The 26564-nt window shown below is 43.4% G+C and overlaps 1 protein-coding gene across 2 annotated transcripts in view; it reads right to left on the bottom strand.

Annotated features, from left to right (window-relative positions):
- SLC5A9 (solute carrier family 5 member 9) overlaps nt 1–1571 on the bottom strand; it is an 84778-nt gene extending 83207 nt beyond the window's left edge. For both annotated transcript variants that reach the window (XM_030942928.1, XM_010356884.2), the window contains exon 1: nt 1341–1571. The gene's annotated coding sequence lies outside the window, so the exon portion shown is untranslated. The remainder of the gene's footprint in view (nt 1–1340) is intronic.
- Nucleotides 1572–26564: the final 24993 nt, after the last annotated feature.

The following is a 26564-nucleotide window of genomic DNA, read 5'->3' as shown; positions in this document are numbered from 1 at the left end:
CAGAGGCCTGACAGAAAGAAATTATTTAGGCAGATTGAAAGGGCACCAGAATCCTCACGGAATTTCCCTTTTAACAAAAAGCAGTCCCCCCCCCCCCTTTTTTTTTTTAACAAAAATCATCTCTTTTCTAACAAAGAGCAGTCTGAAAAATTGAGCTGCAGACATAGATAAGCAAGCTGGAAACTTGTACGGATGGATGCTGGCAGCTGTGCCAACTGAAAAGGGCCACCAAGAAGTCAGGTATTTCCAACATGGAGGCTCCATCTTCCCTTTTCCTTGTCACCACATGTACATTAAAGAATCAGGCAGCAAGGCCAGGGAGAGAACCCATCTGCCCAAGAAAAGATTAGGGTGGGGCATCAGCTTCTTCTGCGCTATGCAAATGACACACCTCATCGGACCAGTCTTTTGTGCCTTATGTAAATCAGACACTGTCTCCTCAAGCTCATCTACAAAATCTGCATTTCACCATGGAAGCGGTAACCCATTTTCTCCATGACCCCTCTTCACAGAGGGCTTTTCTTTTTCTTTCGCCTATTTAACTCCCACTCGACCTCACTCTTGTGGGTCCGTGTCCTAGATTTCCATGGCCATGAGACAACGAATGTTGGGTATTTACCCCAGACAACAACACCGCTTCATGAGCGGGCACAAAGATGTCTGGACTGGGGATAGGGATTCCCACTGGGTCTGGGCCCCAGTTCCAGAGGCTGTGCCACCCTCTTCCCTGCCACCTAGTCCTCACTCATCCCTCCTTTCCTGCTCCCCTGTAGCCCTCGTTTCCTAAGGCCTAGTGATGCTATTTTTTTTTTCCCATATGCCCATGCTCAGCTCAGTTCATATACAAATGCAATTCCATTGATTAATTTAAGTCACTCACTGAGCATATTCTGTGCCAGGCCCTGTATCAGGCTGTCCCACTGCACAACTCCAGGGAGCACCATTCCCCAAGAATACAGTGCCAGTGGTGCCCCTGGCATTGTGGAAGCAGTGCCTCTGCTTTCTGCACTGCGTACAGGTGGAGAAGAAGCTCACGGGGCCCTTGCAGACCAGGAGAGGCGCTCTCTATCCTCACGGTACCCCCCACCAACCATCAGGGCCAAGGTCTCGGGGTGCTTCCCTGTCAGATGGCACAGTGCTGGTGGGGAGTGGAAGGAGACCCTATGTGGACAGGCTAAATGCTCAATTCCAAGAGGAAAGGATTGTTATGTAGTTGAGTAGGTCTGAGGAGGATGGAGACAGGAACACAAGGGTGGAGGAAAAAAAGGAAGGCAAATGAAAGAGAATGGTACACACTAGCCACTGAAACCTCATCCCTGCCAGCCCCAGCCAACACTTACCTGTGCAGCCCTCTGCAGCCTGGCCTGGACAAAATCTCCTGGGGCCCTAGCTGCCTGCCCCTGGCTCCTAGGCAGCAGCTCCCCAGGCGTGGATCAGCTCCTGCTGGCCTCTGACAGCTGCTCTGACAGCACCAGGAGGGCTGTGAAAGTTATGTATATGCCCTGGCTCCACTCCCAGGTGAGGCAGTTGGAAAGGCCCAGAAGTCTCACTCCAGTCTACGGGGCCCAGGCCTCTGAGGGACAGCACCTGGCTTTGCTACCAGATTTGGTTCTGGAACAGAGAGAACTTGCTCTGGGCTCAGAGTGTTCCAGGCCCCCAGGGTCAGATGCGGAAGGAAGACCCCAGCTCAGGGCTGGGAGCTGTTGTCAATGCTGGCAGCCTAGCTGCTAGGTACCTGGGCAAACAGGTTTCTCAAGGCAGGAGGAGAGTACAGACTTGCAGTTGTAAGATGAGTAAGTCCTGGGGCTGTAATGTACAGCATGGTGACTGTGGTTAATAATGCTGTATTGTTTATATAAAAATTGCTAAGAGAGTGGATCATAAGTGTTCTCACCACACATACACAATGGTAACTATGTGAAGTGATAGATGTATTCATTAAATTGATTGTGGTAATAGTCTCACAATGTATATGTGTATCAAGTCATCACACCATATATCTTAAACAGATACACTTTTTATTTGTTCATTATGCCTCAATAAAGCTGAAAAATAAAAATGAAACAATGCATTTACACACAAAGACAAGAGGAAAGAGTGACTGATCCTAGAGACATGGCCGTCGTTTGGACCTTAGAAAGTAGGTCTTGATGTTGAGTTACAGTTCATGCATGTGTGTGTGCAGTAGGTGCACACCCACGCATGCACAAGCCACCCTCATACACACACACACACTATTGGTAGCTTGTCTGGGAAAGCACTATGGGGTAGTCATGAGTACACATTGATGACCCCGGATAAGACTGTATGTCATTGTGAGTCCCTGTTTCCTCATCTGTGAAGTGACATCTGCAGTAGTTTCTAACGATCTTGGAACTCTCAAGTGTGGTAGACTAAATTATCCATGAGGGCTCAAGTCCCAGGCTTTAAAAGTCAGGCGTGTGAATCTGAGCCTGGCCCGGGCAGGGCAGTCACAGGTGTGTGAGGCTGGCCAACTCATTTTCCCTCCCCAGCCTCAGCTCTTCTGTATGTGAAATGGGGACAGCAAGACTTCCCTCACAGGCATCTTGAGGTATGAAGTGAGTGTGTAAAGCACAGACCCCTTGGCCTGGTACAGAAACATTCAGTCAATAGGAGCTGGTGCTGGCCTTGTTATCATTCACAGGTGAACAGCTTCTCCTGGCTCCACACTGGTGTTCACCCTAGATCACCAGGTCCAGCTACTTGGTGCTGACAGATCCCAGAGCCCCAAGAAGCCTCAGTGGGGGTGGTTTCTGCCTGAGTCTGCAGCTCACCTTGTCACATCCTCTACAGAAAGTAGAGACTGCAGTTACCCCAACAAGGCTCTGGGGAGCTCTTCAACCAGCAACTAGTCCTCACTGGGAGGAAAAAAACCAGCCGCAGGGTCCCTAATGCCTCCATAGGAATTGAGCTAAGAAGATTCAGAGGAGCCTGGGATTAGCAATCAGAGGCAGAGCCTGGGATCTGGAGCCACAGCTCCTGCCACCATTCCCGTCCATCCCGGACATCATGCCTTTTCCTAGATCCTGGGTTATAGAGCACCCCACAGTTGCCCATGCTTCCCTCATTACCACACCACTCAATTGTGTCATGAGTGCTCATCTGTTTCCCTTGCTAGTGGTGGGTCTGTGGGAGGCAGGAGTTTTAACAAATTCCTTTCTGTTCCTAGCAGGTGGTACAGGGCCTGACACACAGTGATGCTCAAATTGTTTCATCACATAAATGAATTAATGAATATTACATTAATTTCCTCCTTTCCCCTGAAAACTATCTATAAAGTGTAAAGCTGTAATTCAATGTAAATATTGTCATTAGCAGAACCATATATGTCAGCTGTGATTAATCTGGCTATAATACATGCCCAAGTTAAGAGTAGCTTAAGCAGGAAAGATTTTTTTTTTTTTTTCATGTAAGTCTGGAGATAGATAGAACAGGACTGGTAGGATAAGTCACAGTTTCTAACGGTACACAGCTCCTTTTATCTTTCTTCTCTACCATATTCCAGCTCATTGTTAACGTGGCTGCTCAAACGCCAGCCATTGCCTCAGTATTCCAGAGTACACTTCTTAGAAATTGCACATAACCTTTCCACTGTTATTCTGTTGCTCAGAACTTAGTCATGTGGTCTTATCCAGCTGTGAAGAAGGATAGGAAACACTGTCATTATTTTGGCTGACCTTGTGCCCTGTCAAGAATCTGAAATTGGCCGGGCGCGGTGGCTCAAGCCTGTAATCCCAGCACTTTGGGAGGCCGAGATGGGCGGATCACAAGGTCAGGAGATCGAGACCATCCTGGCTAACACGGTGAAACCCCGTCTCTACTAAAAAATACAAAAATCTAGCCGGGCGAGGTGGCGGGCGCCTGTAGTCCCAGCTACTCGGGAGGCTGAGGCAGGAGAATGGCGTGAACCCAGGAGGCGGAGCTTGCAGTGAGCCGAGATCTGGCCACTGCACTCCAGCCTGGGTGGCAGAGCGAGACTCCGTCTCAAAAAAAAAAAAAAGAATCTGAAATTTTAAAAATAAGGAACAGATAATGGTGCTGGAGGATCCTAGGAGTCTCAGCCATACCACCCTTTGTAGTCTAAACGACACACCACGTTCTTATCTTCACCTACTAGCCCTGTGTGGTAATTAGGGATAAGGAATTCCTTAGAAACTAAGGGGGAGTCAGGCAGTTTCTCAGTGTCTCAGTGAGTTTATAGGAGGACTGAGATGCACCCCCAAGGCTCCCAGCTACAGGGCTATGCTTTTTTCTCTTCATCATCTCATGCCAGGGCTTCTTGGGAATGGTGGAGGTTGAGCTCCTTCCTCATAATTCCATCAACCAGCATTTGGCAACTATCTGCCATGTGTGCAATAGCCACTCAGGACTCAGAAAGGAACCAGGCCTAATCTCTTTCAATGACATCGTGGTCTGACTTGGAAGGTGGCTGAGCCTTAAACAACAGCTTATAATGTAGTGTGACAAATGATGTGAATGTTGTAAGTATAGGTGGCTCCCTAGGCTCAGAGGATGGGAAACTAACCCTTCATGGTGTGCAAGATACTGGGTGCAGCACACCAGCTTGGCACATGTATACATATGTAACAAACCTGCACGTTGTGCACATGTACCCTAGAACTTAAAGTGTGTGTGTATATATATATATATATCTTTATATATATATATATACACACACACACATATAAAGATACAGTCTCAGGTTCCTTCCAACTCCAGTATTCTATCTGAGACAGAAGATGGGGCTGAAGAATTTGGGCTGAGTCCAAGACCTTAAAAGAAGGCCATTCCCGTTTGTATTTGCTATGGTGATTATAGCACTGAGGCTCGGAGAGTTCCAGTCACTTGTCCAAGCTCACACAGCAAGCAAGTGGCAGGGCAAGATTTAAACACAGGTCTCCGACCTCCAGGCCCATGTCTTTTCCTTTAACACACTTTGGTATCGGTTATCTGGGTCAGCTTGAACATACATATTAAGTCTCCAAAACGTTCACAAGTTTTTAGTTAGTTATTTCCATTGTAGAAACTTATTCTATGAAAATTATCGTGTATGAAGATTTTACTCAGGTTTAACACCAGGTCCAGCTACTTGGTCCTGACAAATCCCAGAGCTCTGAGAGGCCCCAGATGGGGCTAGGGGTGGCTTCATGTTAAAAATAAAAACAATTTAAATATCCAATTATGAGAGAATTTTTGTATAACGTAGTGAACAACTTTGTAGTTCCCAGACCAACAAGACCAGCATTATTGGGCAAATTGTTAGAAATGCAGATTCTTGTCCCACCTGATACTTCGTGATTCTGAAACTCTGGGAGAGAGGCTCAGAATTCCTAGAGCCCTCAAGGTAATTTTGATACATTCTAGAGTTTGAGAATCATTGATATAATGGGATATTACATTGGCAGTTAGTGTTTCCAAAGAACACTTAACATGAAAAAGCTCTTATAATATTAAGTAAATAAAAAGAGAAAAAATGGCTTATGTTTAGTGTGATAATTTGTGAATTATAGATAATATGATTTCCATTTGTAAATATGTGAGTGCATACCATATATTTGTAAAATCAAAACCATTCATATACATGCATGTATACCTTCATACATATGTACTAGCAGAAAAAATGCTATTCTCAATATATCAAAGAAGGTAATTTTGAATTACTCCTTCTTTGCACCTTTATGTATTTTTCCAGATTGTCTTCTCTGATGACGTATTTTTTATTATCAATAAATATCTTGCCTACAAAAAAAGGCTTTTTCAGAATACGCAGTACAAAAGATAACCACAGTGGGGAGGAGAAGAGCACACTTTAACATCTCCCATCCCACCTGCCCTCTGGGCCATGAGGTAGACCACTAGGTACCTGTCCTTTCTCCACTCCCTCCTACCCCATCTCATTCTCCATATAAGGCTAACTTCCATATACAATATTTGTAGATAGCCAAGGACTTCACTGAGCTTTTCATTTTGCAGCAAGATGTTGAACATTCTTGAAGACGTTCCTGGCAAGTAGGAGCCAATGTATGAGAAAAACCTCTGACCCCATCTGACTTTTTCTTTTTCTTTTCTTTTTTTTTTTTTGAGACGGAGTCTCTCTCTGTCGCCCAGGCTAGAGTGCAGTGGCCGGATCTCAGCTCACTGCAAGCTCCGCCTCCCGGGTTCATGCCATTCTCCTGCCTCAGCCTCCTGAGCAGCTGGGACTACAGGCGCCCGCCACCTAGCCCGGCTAATTGTTTGTATTTTTAGTAGAGACGGGGTTTCACCGTGTTAGCCGGGATGGTCTCGATCTCCTGACCTCGTGATCCGCCCGTCTCGGCCTCCCAAAGTGCTGGGATTACAGGCTTGAGCCACCGCGCCCGGCCCTGACTTTTTCTTTATTCTCTACCTTGTTCTGAATTTTCTTAAGTTCTCTGTGTAACTCTCCCAATCTTTCTCTCTCTCTCTGAAAATTCCCAAGTATCTACATCTCTGAAACTTTTGTAAACATTCTCTGGAACACTGTGATAGTATCTCTGAAATATAATGAAACTGGATGAAATGCTATGGCTTTCTCTTTAAACTCTCTCTAAATCTCAAGACTCTTGGTCCATCTGTCCATCGCAGCCCATTATCATACAGCAAATGGGTGTCGGTCAAAAGAAGCTGCTCTTTGTGACAAACACTCCCTTCCCTCGCACTAGCTCATCCCTCTTAGGAAGTTGCTCACTTCCCAGTTCTGGGCTACACCTTTCTTGGTTCAGAAGAAGGTGGAGATCAAATTCCTATTCTCCAGTGAAGTTCCAGCTAGATCTGGGAACAGAGAAAGCTGGGCATTTGGGGAGTCAGATCTAGGTTTGATTTTCCACTGCTTGTCTTACTATTTGTATGACCTTGAGCAAATGGCTTTCCTCAAAGTCTCTCTTTCCTAATCCAGTGAAAATAATGATGGGGACTGCGTAACTTTTGTGAGGATTGGGGGTGATAGTTCACGTGCCACTGCTACGTGCTTATGGTCAGTAATAGATGAGTCAAGTGTAAAATGCCTGGGTAAACACCAACAATCCTCATGACTTTCATTGAGACAGGAGTTCAGAGCATAGAGACAGCTGTGTGTGTTTCATAAGCCCTTGCCATGGAGAGCAGTAACTCACAAAGTCCATTGCATTTAGGAAGTTGCTTTGTGTAACCCCAGGACATTCCTCTGCGGCTTTTTGTGGGATGGTGGATCTGTAAGAATTATTTGCATATTGAATGTGCAATATCAAGGGTTGGGCACAAGGTAGCGCAATGGGGCAGGTTTCGGCATCTTTCAGGGGTGTTCCCATCCAGGGGTGAGGAGTAAAGCATTAGTGGTATTTTCATGTACTATTTTATGTGTGACCCCCATCTGCCTGCAATGTTAGCATCAGATGGGGATTTTCTGGGCAGCTGGAAGTCTGAGCTGTTGCTGAACAGTACGTCACTGCATTTAGAATTTAGACCAGCGTGGTTTAATAGAATTTTCCACGATGATGAAAATGTTCTATAGCTGTGCTGTCTAAAATCTTAGTCATTAACCACATGTGGCTACTGAGCACTGGAAATGTAGCCAGTGTGACCAAATAACGCAATTTTAAAGTTAACTTATTTTTAATTTTAAATATAAGTAACCACACACATGATTTCTGAATTGTACAACAGAGAATTCTAGATAATGTCAGTTTTTCTAGTAACAAATGCTCTCTGTCCCAGCCCCTTTTTGAGATTGGGCTTCTAAAGATTTTTTTTTTTTTTTGTATCATAGTATGTATTCTCTTTATTTATTGTGCCCAAGATAACATAGTGTTAGTTATGTCTTACTGAAGATGCTCTTGTGAATAACATAATTTATTATTATTATTATTATTATTATTTATTATTATACTTTAAGTTCTAGGGTACATTTGCACAACGTGCAGGTTTGTTACATATGTGTATTTGTGCCATGTTGGTGTGCTGCACCCATCAACTCGTCAGCACCCATCAACTCGTCATTTACATCAGGTATAACTCCCAGTGCAATCCCTCCCCCCTCGCCCCTCCCCATGATAGGCCCCGGTGTGTGATGTTCCCCTTCCTGAGTCCAAGTGATCTCATTGTTCAGTTCCCACCTATGAGTGAGAACATGCGGTGTTTGGTTTTCTGTTCTTGCGATAGTTTGCTGAGAATGATGGTTTCCAGCTGCATCCATGTCCCTACAAAGGATCTAAAGATTAGATTGTCTCCCAAGTTTCTCACAGTGGAGGAGGGGAGGAAGTGCAGGAGGAAGCAAAAGTGAATTTATAAATGCTATAATAAAAGTGAGCCTAATTACAGCAAGAGATCAAAATAAATAATACCGATAGTTGCTTTTAGTTTTGAGTGCTAACTAGGTGCAAAACACTTTAAAATGTGATTTAATCCTCAAAGAATTCCTATGAGATTTTGCAGCTGAAGAAACCAAGACTCAGAGTGGCCAAATGGTTTGTTATTTGTGGTAGAGAATTTAGATGCCAATCTAGGTGAGCCTCAGACTCTAAGACCTTCCTGCGATGCTGATGTGAGGCTTTAAGGAAGAATACATCACATCTACTGGGAATACTATTGAAGGCTTTCTAAAGAGGGTTGGGTTTGAGCTGGGCAGGAAGAATAAATGGGGTTTTGTTAAAAAAAGAAGAGAAGATAGGGTCCAAGCAGAGGGGGAGTATCAGTCAATGAGTAAGAAATGCTGGGAGCATGTTCAACACATTATCATGGTATTTAACCAAAATTTGAGGAGGAACATGTCTCTCCTTTGTAAAGGGCTTGGCTGTGTCCAGTGAGGCGATTGGTGTCTGACTAGAGGGAATCTGTATTTGTAGGAAAATAGAAAGAGCCTGATCCGCAAAAGAGTATCACTGAAACCGCTAGTCTGAGAGAAAGATTATGGTGCCCCTATAGGAACTGGAGGGCTGCAGAGCCAAGAAAGGAGGGGCAGGAGGGGCAGAAGGTAATGGGGCTCCCTTTGAGACGGGTGAATAAATGAAGTGCAAACATACACGCACGTATGCTTGAATGTCAAGGGAGACTCACAGGTTATTAAAGGATCCACTGTGACTACTTGGAGGGAGAAACAAGGAGTGACGGAAGCCATTGGGTCTCGCTGAGACCAAGTCATGTGAGACATGCCTTACTGCTTTACCTGTATTTTTAAGATTGATTGATTAACAGATCTAAGAGAATTTATTGACCAAAAAATCAATTAAGTAGTTCTTAGGCATCAATTATGTGATGGGCCCAGCAGACAAAGCTTTTCATGTTGGTGTTTCAAAAGGACATTTTCCAAAAATTTCTTGAGGGAAATATGGAGAAATGCATGTTTGATGATTCTGTAGTAGCGGATGCTACCATGGCAATCTGGAGGCCGGCTTCCAGGGACTTAACCGCTTTGCTCTATTTTTGGCCACATTCTTTCTTCAAATGTATTGAGTGATTCAAATAAAGAATTTGCCCAAAGGGCTATCAGATTTGGTAAGGAGAACTAATTCATTGTCCAGAGAATAAAAGCAAAGCAGTTATTTTCTGCTATAATTGATTTGACTCTATCAAGATAATATTTAATTACAAAAACTATAAAGTTTAGCATTTCACCTCAGGAAAACCAGTTTTAAAAGAGAAGTAATGTCTGATTTGGTAATGTCAGCCTGCTAGCCATTTTTTTTTTTTTTTTTAGCTTGAGCTGTTAAGATGCTATGGTGAATAAATCACTGCCTCACAGGTCTTTCATTCCTGTCAAAAGATCTTTAGAGACAGATGGAATTCCTTTTACACTTGCTACTTGAATGAGGACTGCAAACACTACGGTGACTCAGTGTGAAGACTGGAGGCCTGGCTGTGAATAAACAGTGACATCCTGGCTTTTCTGCTGCAAAAAGAGAATTTTTTGAGTTAAAACAGTTAAAACTGAGGGGTGGGGTTACTGTGTGTTATTTCTTCTCTCTAAATGCAGATCTCTGCTCAGAAAACCAGGGTCTATTTATCGGGCTTTAGCCCTGAGGGAATAAGAAGAAAGGAGAGAAGGGAATGTCTCTAAAGTAGCACTGGACAGGGGCAAATGTGGGTAGAAGAAAAGACTGAGCTGCTTGAGAGTGGGATCGAGTTTGCCTTACTTTGCTCTGCCTGTTGCAGGCACGTGTGGGGCAGGCTAGATGGAGCGTTTGTTAACTGACTTAGGTGATGAGAGTCACTGACCTGGCCTTTCCTCCCTTCTCCAATCTTTTCTCACACTCAAGCAAAAGAGACCTTTTCAAATGAGTACTTGTGTATGTCCTTCCCAAATCTTACACTCTGCTTAAAACCTTTCAGTGGTTTTCCAGAACTCTCAGAATAAAGCTAAAATTACTGAATATAGTCTACCAGTCCCTGCCTAGTCTGCCTTGCGGCCTCATTTTGCCTCAAATCTCCCTCTATTTTGCTATGTTTCACCTGCTATGGTCTTAGATTTCCTGGGAATGCCCTGTGCTCCTTCCCACTGCAGAACCTCTGCACGTGCTCTTGTTTTGGCCAGTGAGTTCTCCTGGGCCCACCCCCTTACTTTGAGCTCTCAAAGATCCATGTTCTTCCCACAAGCTCCAGAGAACAGGGATTGGCTTTTGTTTGCTCATTATATTATCCCCAGCACAGTGCCAGTCACACGGAAAATACTAATTGAAACCACCTTTGCAAAAACTGTAACACTGAGAAAACTATGACAGAGAAAGAGATCTGATCTAACCAACCCCCATTTTGCCCTTAACCTTGGTCATTCCTGGGCTCGGGCCAAGTTAACTTTGGGAGAAATTTAGTATATAGTTTAAATGGTAATAGCCCTTCCCCAAACTGAACCACCTTTGTAAAACTAAGACCATCAGGTTAGGAGGATGAGAGAAAACTGAATTCTGCTGATATGTAGGTATAAATGATGACTAGTCATTATTCTGGAAATCAGCTTCCTCAATTACTCCTGTAGATAACACCACTGTTGCGGAACCTGAGATTGGCCTTTTGAGTTGTCTTTTCCAGCTTTTACATTTATGATGACTTGATGGCCCCACCTGGACCTGAGACACTGGACTTAACTGGTCCTGTGGCCCTCCCCCAGAAGCAGGCTCAGTGCACTAGGACCGTGTTTGTGAGAGACAGGACTAGCTAGATTTTCTAGGCCGACTAAGAATCCCTAAGCCCAGCTGGGAAGGTGACTGTGTCCGCCTTTAAACATGGGGCTTGCAACTTAGCTCACGCCCTACCAATCAGGGAGTAAAGAGAGCTCACTAAAATGCTAATTAGGCAAAAACAGGAGGCAAAGAAATAGCCAATCATCTATTGCCTGACAGCACAGCAAGAGGGACAATGATCCGGATATAAACCCAGGCATTCGAGCCGGCAAAGGCTACCCTCTTTGGGTCCCCTCCCTTTGTATGGGAGCTCTGTTTTCACTCTATTAAACCTTGCAACTGCGCTCTCTTCCCGTCCATGTTTGTTACCACTGGAGCTGAGCTTTTGCTTGCCATCCACCACTGCTGTTTGCTGCCATCACAGAAGCGCTGCTGACTTCCATCCCTCCACATCCACTGTGCTCCTGATCTGGTGAGGCGCCCATTGCCACTCCTAATCGGGCTAAAGGCTTGCCATTGTTCCTGCACGGCTAAGTGCCTGGGTTTGTCCTAACCGAGCTGAACACTAGTCACTCGGTTCCACGGTTCTCTTCTGTGACCCGCGGCTTCTAATAGAGCTATAACACTCACCGTATGGCCCAAGATTCCATTCCTTGGAATCCGTGAGGCCAAGAGCCCCAGGTCAGAAAACACGAGGTTGCCACCATCTTGGAAGTGGCCCAACGCCATTTTGGAAGTGGCCCACCACCATCTTGGGAGCTCTGGGAGCAAGGACCCCCGTAACAACTGCATCCTCCACTAATCAGCAGCACCTATTCCCCTGCCTCCCCTGTTCTTGAAAAACCCTAGCCTCTGAATTTTTGGGAACATAGATTTGAGTAATAAAACTCCAGTCTCCTGTTCAGTTGGCTCTGTGTGAATTAAACTCTTTCTGTATTGGAATTCCCCTGTCTTGATAAACTGGCTGTATCTGGGGAGTAGGTAAGGAGAATCTGTTGGTTGGTTACATAATTATTGAAAGAATGACTGAATTTTCTTTCTAGATTGCAAGACCTTCATGCTGTCCATCAGATTTTGCTTTTAGGAAAAAAAAAAAAAAGCTCAGAGCAGTCTGAGTCATGTGAGGTATACAAGACTTATCAGGCCCAGAGAAACATGAGTTTAGGACATCAGTCACCCCCACCTCCACCCTGCACCTATATCTGGGGGCAATTGTTAAAGATATTTTATTCCTGACTAGTTGCCTCACTCATTATTTCATGTTTCTGGAATTTGTGATACAAAGAACAATGTATAGCCAATCAATAGCTTATGATAAACAACATAAAAACTGCCTCCTTTTTTCTTTTAAAACACTATTTGTGGCCGGACGCAGTGGTTCACACCTATAATCCCAGTAATTTGGGAGGCTGAGGCAGGTGGATTGCTTGAGCCCAGATGTTTGAGACCAACCTGGGCAACATGGTGAGACCCTCTCTCTACCAAAAATTTAAAAATGAGTCAGAGGTTGTGTTGCTTGCCTGTTGTGTTGTGTTGCTCCTAGCTACTTGGGAGGCTGAGTTGGGAGGATCACTTGAGCCTGCGAAGTTGAGGATGCAGTGAGCCATGATTGCACCACTGCACTCCAGCCTGGGCGACAGAGTGAGACCTTGTCTCAAAAAACAAAACAAAACAAAACAAAACAAAAAACCAACTTGAGGCTGGGTACAGTGGCTCACGCCTATAATCCTAGCACTTTGGGAGGCTGGGGCGGGTGGATCACTTGAGGTCATGAGTTCAAGGCCAGACTGGCCAACATGGTGAAACTCCATCTCTGCTAAAAAAAAAATTACAAAATTTAGCCAGGAGAGGTGGTGGGTGCCTGCAAACCCAGCTACTAGGGAGGCTGAGGCAGGAGAATTACTTGAATCCGGGAGATGGAGGTTGCAGTGAGCCAAGATTGTACCACTGCACTCTGGCCTGGGTGACAGAGTGAGACTCCATCTCAATAAACAAAAGAAAAGAAAACAAAAAACAACTTGTAACTGCTACCAGTCAGAGTACATATTCAGGGCAACTTGAATCTATGGTCCTGGGTTTCAGTCCTCAAATGTGGCCCCAATAAACTCTCTACTTATATTAATTTTTCCTCAGTCTTTTTTTTTTTTTTTTTTTTTTTTGCTTTTAGGTTAACAGAAAGTATCCATTTTTCATTGCTCTTTCCTTAACTTCTGGGTGGGTTGGGGTGACATCTTTACTTCCTGATGGGAAGGCTTTGATGTTGGCAAAAGCCAATGAGTAGGTAGGGAAGGTTTCTGGGGCATGGGACTAGGGGAGAAAGAAGCTTTCCCAGGCTGTCTTAGGAACCGCCTGCTTTGCCAATAGCCATGTTTGTTCTGCCCAGCCCAATCTGAGTTGCAAGAATTTAATCTTAATAATTAGATGATAAAGAACACATCCACCCATAGAGCCCTAAAGGAGCTGGGGTTTCACCAGCTGGAGGAGCAGGATTCTATTCAAACCTATGCATATATGGGAGAGGAAAAAATTTCTATCTTCTTAGGGTCTCTAACTAGGCCTAAAATGAAACCGACATAAGACAGATTAACAGAAGAACAGCGTGCAAACTTTATTAATTTTTTTTTTTTTTAGATAGAGTCTTGCTCTGATACCCAGGCTGGATGCAGTGGTGCCATCTGGGCTCACTGCAACCTCTGCCACCCGGGTTCGAGCAATTCTCCTGCCTCAGCCTCCTAAGTAGCTGGGATTATAGGTGCTCACCACCATGCCTGACTCATTTTTTTTTTTTTCTTTGTATTTTTAGTAGAGATAGGGTTTTGCCATGTTGGCCAGCCTTGTCTCAAACTCCTGACCTCAGGTGATCTGCCCGCTTCCCAAAGTGCTGGGATTACAGGCATGAACCACCGCATATATGGGGATCTTTATAAGAGGACAAAGACCTAAAGGTATGACCAGAACAGAAAGCTTTTATACTGTTTAAATAAAGAAATGATACTGTAGGGAAAGCTACCGAAAAATCACTACATGAGACAGCTTGATAGGATAAAATGCACACAAATTTATTTAAGAAGTGTACTACCTTCATGCAATGTGCAAAAAAGTGCACATGGAGGAAATTACAGGGTGACTACTCACCTTGCAACGGGCCTAAGAAGCTAGGGGTTTTTTTTGGTTTTAGGTCTAACATTTAAATCTCTAATCCATCTTGAATTAATTTTTGTATAAGAAGTAAGGAAGGGATCCAGTTTCAGCTTTCTACGTATGGCTAGCCAGTTTTCCCAGCACCATTTATTAAATAGGGAATCCTTTCCCCATTTCTTGTTTTTGTCAGGTTTCTCAAAGATCAAATGGTTGTAGATGTGTGGTGTTATTTCTGAGGTGTCTGTTCCGTCCCATTGGTCTATATATCTGTTTTGGTACCAGTACCATGCTGTTTTGGTTACTGTAGCCTTGTAGCATAGGTTGAAGTCACATAACGTGATGTCTCCAGCTTTATTCTTTTTGCTTAGGATTGTCTTGGGAAAGCGGGCTCTTTTTTGGTTCCATATGAACTTTAACATAGTTTTCCCCCAATTCTGTGAAGAAAGTCATTGGTAGCTTGATGGAGATGGCATTGAATCTAGAAATTACCTTGGGCAGTATGGCCATTTTCATGATATGATTCTTCCTACCCATGAGCATGGAATATTCTTCTATGTGTTTATGTCCTCTTTTTATCATTGAGCAGTGGTTTGTAGTTCTCCTTAAAGAGGTCCTTCACATCCCTTGTAAGTTGGATTCTTCGTATTTTATTCTCTTTGTAGCAATTGTGAATTGGAGTTCACTCATGATTTGGCTCTCTGTTATTGGTGTATAGGAATGCTTGTGATTTTTGCGCATAGATTTCGTATCCTGAGACTTTGCTGAAGTTGCTTATCAGCTTAAGGAGATTTTGGGCTGAGACGATGGGGTTTTCTAAATATACAATCATGTCATCTGCAAACAGGGACAATTTGACTTCTTCTTTTCCTAACTGAATACCCTTGATTTCTTTCTCTTGCCTGATTGCCCTAGCCAGAACTTCCAACACTATGTTGAATAGGAGTGGTGAGAGAGGGCATCCCTGTCTTGTACCAGTTTTCAAAGGGAATTTTTCCAGTTTTTGCCCATTCAGTATGATATTAGCTGTGGGCTTGTCATAAATAGCTCTTATTATTTTGAGGTACGTTCCATCAATACCGAATTTATTGAGCGTTTTTAGCATGAAGGGCTGTTGAATTTTGTCAAAAGCCTTTTCTGCATCTATTGAGATAATCATGTGGTTCTTGACTTTGGTTCTGTTTATATGCTGGATCACATTTATTGATTTGCAAATGTTGAACCAGCCTTGCATCCCAGGGATGAAGCCAACTTGATCTTGGTGGATAAGCTTTTTGATGTGCTGCTGGATTTGGTTTGCTACTATTTTATTGAGGATTTTTGCATCGATGTTCATCAGGGATATTGACCTAAAATTTTCTTTTTTTGTTGTGTCTCTGCCAGGCTTTGGTATCAAGATGATGCTGGCCACATAAAATGAGTTAGGGAGGATCCCCTCTTTTTCTTTTCTTTTCTATCGAAGAAATGGTACCAGCTCCTCTTTTACCTCTGGTAGGATTCAGCTGTGAATTCATCTGGTCCTGGACTTTTTTTGGTTGGTAGGCTATTAATTATTGCCTCAATTTCAGAGATTGTTATTGGTCTATTCAGGGATTCAACTTCTTCCTGGTTTCATCTTGGGAAGGTGTATGTTTCCAGGAATTCATGCATTTCTTCTAGATTTTCTAGTTTATTTGTGTAGAGGTGTTTATAGCGTTCTCTGATGGTAGTTTGTATTTCTGTGGGGTCGGTGGTGATATCCTCTTTATCATTTTTTATTGCGTCTATTTGATTCTTCTCTCTTTTCTTCTTTATTAGTCTTGCTAGCGGTCTATCAATTTTGTTGATCTTTCAAAACACCAGGTCCTGGATTCATTGATTTTTTGAAGGGTTTTTTGTGTCTCTATCTCCTTCAGTTCTTCTCTGATCTTAGTTATTTCTTGCCTTCTGCTTACTTTGGAATTTGTTTGCTCTTGTTTCCCTGGTTCTTTTAATTGTGATGTTAGGGTGTTGATTTTGGATCTGTCCTGTTTTCTCTTGTGGGCATTTAGTGCTATACATTTCCCTCTACACACTGCTTTAAATGTGTCCCAGAGATTCTGGCACATTGTGTCTTTGTTCTCATTGGTTTCAAAGAAGATCTTTATTTCTGCCTTCATTTCGTTATTTACCCAGTAGTCATTCAGGAACAGGTTGTTCAGTTTCCATGTAGTTGTACAGTTTTGAGTGAGTTTCTTAATTCTGAGTTCTAATTTGATTGCACTGTGGTCTGAGAGATAGTTTGTTGTGATTTCTGTTCCTTTATATTTGCTGAGGAGTGCTTTACTTCCAATTATGTGGTCAATTTTGGAATAAGTGTGATGTGGTGCTGAGAAGAATGTATATTCTGTTGACTTGGGGTGGAGAGTTCTGTAGATGTCTATTAGGTCTGCGTGGTGCAGAGCTGAGTTTAAGTCCTGGATATCCTTGTTAACCTTCTGTCTCACTGATCTGTCTAATGTAGACAGTGGGGTGTTAAAGTCTCCCATTATTATTGTGTGGGAGTCTAAGTCTCTTTGTAGGTCTGTAAGGACTTGCTTTATGAATATGGGTGCTCCAGTATTGGGTGCATACATACATACATATTTAGGATAGTTAGCTCCTCTTGTTGAATTGATCTGTTTACCATTATGCAATGCCCTTCTTTGTCTCTTTTGATCTTTGTTGGTTTAGAGCCTGTTTTATCAGAGACTAGGATTTCAACCCCTGCTTTTTTTTTTGCTTTCCATTTTCGTAGTAGATCTTCCTCCATCCCTTTATTTTGAACCTATTTGTGTCTCTGCACATCAGATGGGTCTCCTGAATACAGCACACCGATGGGTCTTGACTTTATCCAATTTGCCAGTCTGTGTCTTTTAATTGGGGCGTTTAGCCCATTTACATTTAAGGTTAATATTGTTATGTGTGAATTCAATCCTGTCATTATTATGTTAGCTGGTTATTTTGCCCGTTAGTTGATGCAGTTTCTTTCTAGCATGGATGGTCTTTACAATTTGTCATGTTTTTGCAGCAGCTGGTACCTGTTTTGCAGCAGCTGGTGTTGGCTGTTCAGTGCTTCTTTCAGGAGCTCTTGTAAGGCGGGCCTGGTGGTGACAAGATCTCTCAGCATTTGCTTGTCTGTAAAGGATTTTATTTCTCCTTCACTTATTAAGCTTAGTTTGACTGGATAATTCTGGGTTGAAAATTGTTTTCTTTAAGAATGTTGAATATTGGCCCCCACTCTCTTCTGACTTGTAGAGCTTCTTCCAAGAGATCTGATGTTAGTCTGATGGGCTTCCCTTTTTGGGTAACCCAGCATTTCTCTCTGGCTGCCCCTAATATTTTTTCCTTCATTTCAACCTTGGAATCTGAATTATATGTCTTGGGGTTGCTCTTCTTGAGGAGTATCTTTGTGGTATTCTCTGTATTTCCTGAATTTGAATATTGGCCTGCCTTTCTAGGTTGGGGACGTTCTCCTGGATAATATCCTGAAGAGTGTTTTCCAGCTTGGTTTTATTCTCCCTGACACTTTCAAGTACACCAGTCAAACGTAGATTTGGTCTTTTCACAATGTCCCATATTTCTTGGAGACTTTGTTCATTTCTTTTTATTCTGTTTTCTCTAAACCTCTCTTCTTGCTTCATTTCATTAATTTGATCTTCAATCACTGATACCCTTTCTTTCACTTGATTGAATTGGCTACTGAAGCTTGTGCATGCATCATGTAGTTCTTGTGCCATGGTTTTCAGCTCCATCAGGTCATTTAAGGTCTTCTCTACACTGTCTATTCTAATTAGTCATTCGTCTAATCTTTTTTCAAGGTTTTTAGCTTCCTTTTGATGATTTCAAACATCCTTCTTTAGCTCAGAGAAGTTTGTTATTATCAACTTTCTGAAGTCTACTTCAGTCAGCTTGTCAAAGTCATTCTCCATCCAGCTTAGTTCCATTGCTGAGAAGGAGCTACAATCCTTTGGAGGAGAGAGGGTGCTTTGGTTTTTAGAATTTTCAACTTTTCTGCTCTGATTTCTCCCCATCTTTGTGGTTTTATCTACCTTTGGTCTTTGATGATGGTGACCTACAGATGGGGTTTTGGTGTGGATGTCCTTTTTGCTGATGTTGAGGCTATTCCTTTCTGTTTGTTAATTTTCCTTCTGACAATCAGGTACCTCAGTTGCAGGTCTGTTGGTGTTTGCTGGAGGTCCACTCCAGACCCTGTTTGCCTGGATATCATGAGCAGAGGTTTCAGAACAACAAATATTGCAGAACAGCAAATACTGCTGCCTGATCCTTCCTCTGGCAGCTTCGTCTCAGCAGGACACCTGGCTGTGTGAGGTGTCACTTGGCCCCTACTGGGAGGTGTCTCCAAATTAGGCTATACTGGGATCAGGGACCCTCTTGAGGAGACAGTCTGTCTGTTCTCAGAGCTCAAACACCATGCTGAGAGAACCACTGCTCTCTTCAGAGCTGTCAGACAGGGACATTTAAGTCTGCAGAAATTTCTGCTGCCTTTTGTTTGGCTATGCCTTGCACCTAGAGGTGCAGTCTACAGAGGCAGGCAGGCCTCCTTGATCTGCAGTGGGCTTCTTCCAGTGTGAACTTCCTGGCTGCTTTGTTTACCTACTCAAGCCTCATCAATGGCAGATGTCCCTCCCCCAGTCAGGCTTGCCACCTAGCAGTTCCATCTCGGACTGCTGAGCTAGCAGTGAGCAAGGCTCAATGGGCATGGGACCCACTGAGCCAGGCATGGGATATAATCTCCTGGTGTGCCGTTTGCTAACACTGTCGGAAAAGTGCAGTATTTAGGTGACAGTGTCCCCATATTCCTGGTACAGTCTGTCATGGCTTCCTTTGTACTTTAGGTTTGTATTGTATAGGACTGCACTGGAATGTGCCTTGCATACAATAACACTCCATAGATCAGTGCTTTGTGAATGAATATGTGATTTAAGATATGAAAGATACCTTGTTTTAGACGTTAAACCTTGAGCTCAGTCCCAGTTTCTTAACCATCTTATATTTCTAGGCTCCCCCATGGAAGGTACTGCATTTATGTGGTGCATTGGTCTAAGCCTTGCAAATTCACAGTCTTACTTGCTATGTTTTACTGTTGCTTCTGGTCAATATCCAAAACTAAAACTCTCTAATGTTTCCCCTAGAAAATATTTTACTATTTATCCTTTTTGTCTTTCTCACTCATACCTTTGGATTTGGCTTTGGCAATTGTCAAGGAAATTATAAAGTAGTATAGAGACATGTAAACCTTTCCAAGGAAAAATAATAAAGTGGTAGATGGAAGATTCTCCATTCTGGTTATTAACTAGTTCATCATTTTGCTTTTTGTATTCACTCAGCTTTAAAACATTGAGTAACCAGTGGAACCTTTTTTTTTTTGTTTATAATCAGGGTATAATTTAATACAGTGAAATGAATTAAGTGTATAGTGCAATGAATTGCATATACTTTTGTAACCCATGTACCTATCTACACTTCAATTATCCTAGAGAGTTCTCTCTTGCCCCTTACTAGTCAATCCTCGCTCCTTCAGTGGCAGCCATTCTGCTATTTTCCTTTCTGCTATTTTCCAACTTATTTTGTCTTTGCCTATTTCAGCTGCTCATATACATGAAATCATATAGTACACATTTTCTTTTGTCTTGCTTCCTTTATTTAGTATAATATTTTGGAATTCATCCATGTTGTTGCATGTTTCATTAGTTTTTTTTTTAATTGCTGAGTAGTGTTTTATGGTTAAAATACAGTTTAGTTTATCCATTTTCTTGTTGATGGGCATCTGGACTATTTCTACTTTTGGGCTAGTATGAATAAGACTGCTATGAGCTTTCTTATACAAGGAGTTTTGCAGATAAGCTTTCATTTCTCTTGGATAAATGCCAGAGTGGAATTGTTGGGTCACAGAGTATATGCACGCTTAACTGTATGGCTAACATGATGAAACCCCATCTCTACTAAAAATACAAAAAATTAGCCAGGTGTTGTGGTGGGTGCCTGTAGTCTCAGCTACTAGGGAGGCTGAGGCAGGAGAATGGCATGAACCCAGGAGGCAGAGCTTGCAGTGAGCCAAGATTGTGCCACTGCACTCCAGCCTAGGCAACAGAGTGAGACTCCATCTCAAAAAAAAAAAAAAAAAAAAGAAAAGAAAAGAAAATGTCAGTCTTAGGCACTTTAAATATATGAGAGTGTTACCAGGAGGTCCTTGCTCCCAGAGCTCCCAAGATGATGGCGGGATGCTTCCAAGATGGCTGCAGACCACTCCCAACATGGTGGCAAGCCTTGTGTTCTCTGACCTGGGGTTCTTGGCCTCACAGAATCCAAGGAATGGAATTTTGAGCCATGTGGTGAGTGTTATAGCTCTATTAGAAGCTGTGGATCATGGAAGAGCACTGTGGAGCCCAGTGACTAGTGTTCAGTTCAATTAGACAAACTTGAGCACTTAGCCATGCAGGAATAATGGCAAGCCTTTAACCTGATCTGGAGCGGCAATGGGTGCCTCACTGGATCAGGAGCATGGTGGACACCCTGCTGGATCCAGAGGTATGGAAGTCAGCGGTGGGTCACTGAAGGCAGCAAACAGTGGCAAACAACAGTGGTGGATGGCAAGCGAAAGCTTAGCTCAAACCATAACAAACATGGACCAGAAGAGAGTGCAGCTGCAAGATTTAATAGAGTGAAAACAGAACTCCCAAAGGGAGGGGACCCGAAGAGGGCAGCCATTACTGGCTTGAATGTCTGGGTTTATATACTGATTATTGTCCCTCCCCCTATTATTATTCTCACCCTGCTCTCAGGTGATAGTTGGTTATTTCTTTACCTCCTGTGTTGGCCTGATTAACATTTTAGTGAGCTCTCTTTACTACCTGACTGATTGGGTGTGAGCTGAGTTGCAAGCCCCATGCTTAAAGGTGGATGCGGTCACCTTCCCAGCTAGGCTTAGGGATTCTTAGTCAGCCTAGGAAATCCAGCTAGTTCTGTCTCTCAGTCTCCCCCCTCTCAACAGGAAAACCCAAGTGCTGTTGGGGAGGTTGGCCAAAGACTGCTTTAACTGTTTCCTGCTGAACTGGGGCATAGTAGAGGTTGTGCAGTTGAGATTTCCTCAGGAGGGGTGCCTTCGATGTCATTAACATCAGAGCATGGGCTAGCAGGCTGGTCCAGGGGTCCATGGTAGATTTTAGTCATGGACTGCATCTGGGGCTCCATTTGAAGAATGATTTGTAGCTTTACAGCTTTGATTCTGGAAGAGACAAACTTAATAAGGAGGTTAAAGATACAGGGTCCAAAGAGGAGTAACAATATTATAGCTGCTAGAGGTCCTAAGAAGGGGAGAATCCAGGGCAACCATTGGCTGAGGAGGCCCCAGGGTCCTGTGTTTTGAAGCTCCTCTGCTGTATGTTGTATTCGAGCTCTAATTTCTTTAACTTTCTCGGTGACTATTCTGAATTGATTAACATAATAACAGCATTCTTCCCCTAAAAAAAACAGGCTCCCCCTCTTTCGGCAGTTAGCAAGTCTAAAGCTTTTCGAATTTGAAGGACTACTGCTGCTAGGGAGCTAGGTTGATCTTGCAAGGTGACCAGGGAGTTGGTGACCCATTCCATGTCACCATTTAGTTCTTGAGATAGTTTGTAGTAGAACTGAGTAGAGGCTGTGATACCGCAAATGTCAGTACCTAGTCCACCTAGCACTCCTGATCCAATAACAAAAGGAAGAATGGGTACTTTTTTGTTGCGAAGCTTAGGTGTGACATGATAGTATAAAGCTTGTTCAGTGTAGATGGTCATGGGGACACTGAGAATGAGAGGAAGCACATAGATTCTGAAGAGCCATTCAAACAATGATAGGCTGAGGTACCACAGAAAAAAAATATTCCTGAGGGTAGGCTGACTATTTGTGTGGGAGGAGTTACCCACGGGACGCATTGGGAGTTGGTTGTATCTATAGTATTGCTAAATTTTACACAGGTGAGGTTTGAGGTATGTGTTATTTCCAGATTGGAAACAAGAGGTCCTACTAAAACGGAAGTGGTGTTTGTTTCTGTGGTGAAGTTGTTCCATTGTTCAGGTACAGGGATTGAAATGTATGGCCTGAAGTGCAGGGGGAGGCACATCCAACGGTTAGTAGGGTTTTGGGCCAAGACCTCATGGAGCCCAGTGAGGGTGATATTAAATAGGCTTACCAGGCGAGTATGGGTGTGGAGGGTTTCATGTAGTTTTGAGAGATCTAGTCCTTTGTAGGGCTAGGGGTGCTATGTACCCAGGTCAGTTGGGAGATTACTTCCTTTATGTGTTTTTCTCTTGCCTAATCTTGAACTCCACCCCCATCAGACATACCAGTATGGGTGAAGTAAGTCCAATAAACAGTGGCTCTAAGTCCTCCAGGGCAGCTACGATTAATTATTTTCTCTGTCCAATAATGAGTATTTGCATGCATGTAAAGAGTGGCAGTGTTATAGCAGCTCTGGGGCATATGGGTGTGGGCAGTGAAGGTGGGGGTTCCCTTAAATAAACTCCTACACAATGGGGCATCAATATTTCGGGAAGCCGCATTCTCCATAGAAACGCTTGGTAAGGGGAGCTACTGGTTGTACAGTGGCATGCAGTGAGAGTGAAAGGGGGTAAGAGAACAGTAAAGAGAAAAATATGATAAAGGAGGGCCATGGGGATTTATGAGTTTAGTTACTTTCCTCACAGTTGTTTGAAGAGCAGGTGCAGATCCTCTAGAAGTTCACAGGAATAGCTAGTGTTGTCTCCTGGATTTTTGGGTTCCTTTGGAAGTATCCAGAGTTTGACTTGAGTGTGATGTATACAAGACTCCACTCCAGCCACTTTAACCACGGTTGGGGTAGATAAAATGACTGGGTAGGGTCCTTCCCAGGATGTGTCTAGGGATGGGGAATTAGAGGGAACAGACTTGACTAATATGATGTCACCAGGGTGGAATAGTTCCTTTCCCTCTTCTCAGGGACAGGGTCCTTGTAATGTTTTAAGAACTTGTTGATATTTGGCTAGGGAAGTGTTGTCTGCAACTAAGTTGGCCGTCTCTTGGTCAAGCACAAGGTTATTGGTTAGGAAGGGCCATCCATACAGCGTTTCGTATGGGCTATGTCCCGCTTATTAAAATAGACTTAGATCTATTTTAATTTGCTTCAAGTCTGAGAGAGAAAAAGGTACATGCACTCTGGCTGGGTTGAATTCTCCTCCTCCCACTGCTTGGAGGGGGCATAATCGGAGAATATTGGCACTCTTTGGTTCATTGTTTAGCCCTTTGTCTATCTCCTTTTGGACAATTTGGGTTGAAGGGGGGTCCTTATTAGTTGGAGAAAGAGTCAGGGGAATGCTTGGGTAGGGAGGTAGACTCTGAGGGCTTCCCGTAGGGCATAAATCACACTTTTTATGTAATTGTGAGTTGTCTGTTAATGAAAAGAAAGTTTGTACATATGGCACTTCACTCCATTTGCCTTCTTTTCTACAAAAGAGGTCTAGCTGTAAGATGGTGTCATAATTTATACTTCCCTCAGGAGGCCAGGTTTCTCCCCTTTGAAGAGGAGATTGTGGCCAGGTGGTACTGCAGAAGAATATAAGTCATTTCTTTCTTAGTGTCTGAGGGTCAAATTGGTCCCAGGTCTCTAGAATACATCTTAAGGGTGTTTTTGCCTTGGGGGGAACGTTTCCCATCTGAAAATGTAATGTAGGGATGCCAGCACCCCAGTAATTTTCCGATGAGCATTAGTCATAGGGCATCCTCTATGGTCCTAATGCTTATTCCTTTCCAGGATGTATACCCACCCATGGACCTCTGCTTATTGGATTAGTTACACTCACCGATGTAGCAGTCCTGCACCTGTTTTCCCACCTTTCTTGACCACAAAGAAAGGGGTCTGGGCTGCTGGATTCTAGCGGTCCTTTACCAGCATGCCTGACATTGCATTTGTACTTAGGGGCGAATCCTAGAGCTGGGCTGGGTTCCTATTTCATAACAACCCAGCTGCCCCATCAAGATGCATTCCCATAAACAACAGTTCTTATGCAAATTCATTTCAGAGAGGGTGTAGGTAACCTTTTGAGTCAGGATTGAGATAGTCCATTTTGATTCTGTAAGTACTTTAAGGCTTGGCTGGGTACAAAAAGCTGGCATGTTTGAGCAGAACAATTATTAGGCAATTTTTCTGACTCTGCTTCCACAAGAGTCTCCCTATCAATTACTGAATACTCACTGGGACTTTTTCCTCAATCACCTGGGAGGAACCATCTATTGTCCTATCCTGAAGGTCTGGTCGGACCTTTGTATGGTAATTAAGATTTAAATCCCCTGTTAGGAAATCTGCTGGGTTAAGGGAATTATCAGTGGTTAGTGTTAAATTACCTTTTTTTTTTTTTTTTTTTTTTTTTTTTTTTTTTAGCAGACTAGCCCCATACTTTAAGATTTTTGAGTTAACAATATGTTTGCTTTCTTTTTTTTTTTTTTTTAACTTAGAATAATTTTTTTTAACTTAGAAAATTCTGAACTGGTGAGGTGTGCTCACAATAAAAGTTACTTTTCTACTTTCTTCTGTTAGCAAAGCAGTTGCCACTACAGATTGAATTTGGGCCACCTGTGGATTACTGGATTAAGGATTTTTGATAGGAAGGCTAAGGGTTCTCAGTGGTCTCAGTGTTTTCAGGCTATGCCCTTGTTTACACGGACAAGGTAGTATTGGAGTGTTATGGGGTCATGGAGAAGACCTTCAATTATCAATGATAGGTTTTAAATTTACCCTGGCTTTTAAAGGAATAGGGCACACATTTTTACTATTTCTGTCTTTCTCTTTCTTTCTCTCTTTGACTCTATCTCTCTCCTCTCTGTCTCTCTCTCTCTCTCTGTCCTCTTGGTCTCTCTCTCTCATCTCTGTCTCTCTTTTTCTCTCTCCTCTCTGTCTCTCTCTGTCCTCTCTGTCTCTTTTCTCTGTCTCTCTCTCCTCTCTGTCTCTCTCACTCTCTCTCCTGCCTCTCTCTTGTCTGTCTCTCTCTCCTGTCTCTCTCTGTCTCCTCTCTGTCTCTCTCTCCTCCATCTCTCTCTCTTCTCTCTCTGTCTCTCCTCTGTCTCTTTCTCTCTCCTCCATCTCTGTCTCTCTCCTTCATGTCTCTCTCTCTCTCTTCCTCTTAGCCATTAAAACTTGAGGCCCTGGCAAGGGTGGTGGGGAATGGGTCCCATATAGCTGCCCGTGTTGAGAGCTATATACCTAAATTGGGAGGGACACCAGGGATAAGACTCCCTGGGTTTATGGCCTAGATGCCTAAGTACCCAGCGTAGAGCTTCCTTAGATCTCTTTCGAGATACAACTTGCTAGAGGAAATGAAAGTCTGAACCATTGGTACCTAGGAGGCAGGGATCAAAGGAAGTAGATTCAGAGGTAAGGAGAATTTTGGGGCTACATTTTCGAGGAAGTCGTGGTTGGGACCCAGGAGGTATGGGTCAGAAGGAAAGGTAGGGGTGCACGCATGGGTGACTGTTGAGTAGAGACTTCTGGCTGTGCCATGATCTCAACTGGCTAATGCCGGGAGTTTGGGATGACAACTTTCTTTCTTTAGTTGGCCCTCAGCTTCCCCAAGAAAATTGAAAGTGGAAGCTGGTTGTAGGCCGACTAATGGTGCCAACCCAGAAGGGTTGGGGATTGCTAGAAAGCCCTTCCGCAGATAGCCTCACACCTGAGTCTTAAGTCCAGCGGCAACGCTAATCATTTTCAACTGGCCGACAGGTGCCTAGTATTTTCCTCCAGTTCTAAGGAAGGATAGGACAGAATAGCAAGTGAAAGTGGTCCAATATTAGTCACTGCTTTGGAGGTCCCTTTGTGGTCACCAAAATGTTACAGGGGGTCCTTGCTTCCAGAGCTCCCAAGATGGTGGTGGGCCACTTCCAAGATAGCTGCAGGCTGCTTCCAAGATGGTGTCAAGCTTTGTGTTCTCTGACCTGGGGTTCTTGGCCTGCTAGTCCTGCTAGTGCTGTCTCTCAAGAGTTCCAGTTACCCACATCCTTGCCAACATTTAGTGTCATCAGTTTTAAAATTTCAGCTCTTTTAGTGTTTCTGAAGTGAAATCTCGTAGTTTTTCCTTATATTTCTCTAATAGCTAGTATGTTGAGCACTTTTATTGTACTTATTGGCTCTATCTTCTTTCTTAAAGTGTCTAAGTCTTTTGCCCCCATTAAAATTGGGTTTTTTGGCCGGGCGCGGTGGCTCAAGCCTGTAATCCCAGCACTTTGGGAGGCCAAGATGGGCGGATCACGAGGTCAGGAGATCGAGACCATCCT

The sequence above is a fragment of the Rhinopithecus roxellana genome, chromosome 12 (genome assembly GCF_007565055.1).
Source record: "Rhinopithecus roxellana isolate Shanxi Qingling chromosome 12, ASM756505v1, whole genome shotgun sequence".
Lineage (NCBI taxonomy): Eukaryota > Metazoa > Chordata > Mammalia > Primates > Cercopithecidae > Rhinopithecus > Rhinopithecus roxellana.
Note: the sequence above shows the minus strand (reverse complement) of the source record. Positions and strands in the feature narration are given on the sequence as shown.